The sequence below is a fragment of the Micropterus dolomieu genome, unplaced genomic scaffold (assembly GCF_021292245.1).
Source record: "Micropterus dolomieu isolate WLL.071019.BEF.003 ecotype Adirondacks unplaced genomic scaffold, ASM2129224v1 contig_14526, whole genome shotgun sequence".
NCBI classification, from domain to species: Eukaryota; Metazoa; Chordata; class Actinopteri; order Centrarchiformes; family Centrarchidae; genus Micropterus; species Micropterus dolomieu.
Window position 1 is genome coordinate 3,574 of NW_025743512.1, and position 2,548 is coordinate 6,121.

General features: G+C 35.7%; 1 long non-coding RNA gene across 15 annotated transcripts in view; it reads left to right on the forward strand.

Annotated features, from left to right (window-relative positions):
* The window catches only part of LOC123966910, a 5,643-nt gene extending 3,564 nt beyond the window's left edge, over positions 1 to 2,079 (forward strand). For 7 of the 15 annotated variants that reach the window (XR_006824128.1, XR_006824123.1, XR_006824120.1 and 4 more), the window contains 2 exons: positions 333 to 1,486; positions 1,682 to 1,906. This is a non-coding gene — a long non-coding RNA (uncharacterized LOC123966910). Of the gene's footprint in view, positions 1 to 332; positions 1,487 to 1,681; positions 1,908 to 2,021 lie in introns of those variants that run through there. The other 8 variants (XR_006824129.1, XR_006824116.1, XR_006824118.1 and 5 more) reach the window with 8 other exon arrangements.
* Positions 2,080 to 2,548: the final 469 nt, after the last annotated feature.

Here is a 2,548-nt window from a genome sequence, read left to right on the forward strand (position 1 = left end):
TGAAACTGGATGGAGTCACAGACTTCAAACTACCATCAAACGTTCCTAAGGTAACCTGATGATTTTTAATATTGATCAAGGTCTATACGTTTCGTAGACATCTCAAGTGTACTGCTACATTTCACTCACACTTGATAACCTCTACTCATCGTAGCATGTCTTCACTATACTGCATGTAAAAATAATTAAATGTAAAGCTTAAGATTGTTATTATTTCTGTATTTGTTGTGTTGTCAACCAATCAATTTATTAAGAAAACACATTTTCTTGATGCTGGAATGAGTCTCAGATGTCATAATTCTTTGCAACGTTCCTTTTCTTGTTTTCAGCAGATCAGGTCATTAAGAAAACAGATTTGAATGAAATTGGACGGAGTCACGGGTTTTAAACTAGCATCAAAGGTTCCTAAGATAACCTGATGATTTTTAATATTGATCAAGGTCTAGAAATATGGGTAGACACTTCAAGTGTACTGCTACATTTTACTAACACTTGATGACGTCTACTCATAGTAGCATGTCTTCACCATACTCCATGTAAACAATTATCAATTTGAGGAGAAAAGTCCGTTTTTTCTGATGTTTTTTCTTGTTTTCAACAGATCAGGTCATTAAGAAAACAGATTTGAATAAAATTGGGTGGAGTCACAGACTTCAAACTACAGTCAAACGATCCTAAGGTAACCTGATGATTTTTAATATTGATCAAGGTATATAAGTTTCGTAGACATCTCAAGTGTGTTGCTACATTTCACTCACACTTGATAACCTCTACTCATCGTAGAATGTCTTCACCATACTGCATGTAAAAATAATTAAATGTAAAGCTTAAGATTGTTGTTATTTCTGTATTTGTTGTGTTGTCAACCAATCAATTTATTAAGAAAACACATTTTCTTGATGCTGGAATGAGTCTCAGATGTCATAATTCTTTGCAACGTTCCTAAGGTAAGCTGATGAGTTTTTCTTTTGATCAAGGCCCAGATGTTTGGGTAGGCACTTCAAGTGTACTGCTACATTTTGCTAACACTTGATGACGTCTACTCATAGTAGCATGTCTTCACCATACCGCATGCAAAAACTTTTTTTATGTAAAGCTTAAGGTTGGTGTTATTCTGTATTTGTTGTGTTGTCAATTAATCCACTTATTAAGAAAACACATTTTCTTGATGCTGGAATGAGTCTCAGATGTCATAATTCTTTGCAATGTTCCTAAGGTAAGCTGGTGAGTTTTTCTTTTGATCAAGGCCCAGATGTTTGGGTAGACACTTCAAGTGTACTGCTACATTTTGCTAACACTTGATGACGTCTACTCATAGTAGCATGTCTTCACCATACTCCATGTAAAAAATATTCTATATTTTGAGAAAAAATACCTTTTTTCTGATTTTATTTCTTGTTTTCAACAGATCAGGTCATTAAGAAAACAGATTTGAATCAAACTGGATGGAGTCACAGGTTTTAAACTACCATCAAATGTTCTTAAGGTAAGCTGATGATTTTTAGTTTTTTATCAGGCTTATAGGTTTGGGAAGACACCTCATGCGTACTGCTACATTTTACTCACACTTGATCATTTCTACTGATCGCTGCATGTTCTCACTGTACCACATGTAAAAAATTGTCTATTTTAGGATAACGGTTGTTTTTTCCTTGTATTTCTCTTGTTGTCATCTCATCAGGTCATTAAGAAAACAGATTTGAATGAAACTGGATGGAGTCACAGACTTCAAACTACAGTCAAACGATCCTAAGGTAACCTGATGATTTTTAATATTGATCAAGGTCTAGAAGTTTCGTAGACATCTCAAGTGTGTTGCTACATTTCACTCACACTTGATAACCTCTACTCATCGTAGAATGTCTTCACCATACTGCATATAAAAATATTTCAATGTAAAGCTTAAGGTTGGTGTTATTCTGTATTTGTTGTGTTGTCAACCAATCAATTTATTAAGAAAGCACATTTTCTTGATGCTGGAATGAGTCTCAGATGTCATAATTCTTTGCAACGTTGAACAGATCTCTGCCTCACTGCCACAAACAACTGTCTCCACCTGCTGGCATGAAAAGCCGTCTGCTCCCAGCGCTGTTCCACAGACTTCTATTCCTGTCATCATCACGCATAGACCAGCAAACCGAATTGTGCACATCCCACACAGAAATATTAGTAATCTCTTAAGGATTAGGACAACTGCACCAACTCCAGCACCCAGAACAAACTCATTTAAAATGGCTCTCTTCAATGTGAGATCACTTTCAAGTAAGACTTTTATCTTAAATGATTTTATCTTGTCTGCAAATCTAGATTTTATGTTTTTAACTGAATCCTGGTTGCAAATGAATGACTATAGCCAGCTAGCTGAACTGTGTCCGCCTCAATATGATTGCTTTAGTCAACCGAGGGTCAGTGGTCGTGGTGGTGGGCTAGTGAGCGTGTATAGGAAAAATTTTAAATGTCATCAAGTACGCTGTGATGAATTTAGCTCCTTTGAAGTTCTCACTCTTAAAGTTGGAGGGCGGCAACCTATCATATTTGTTATAATTTA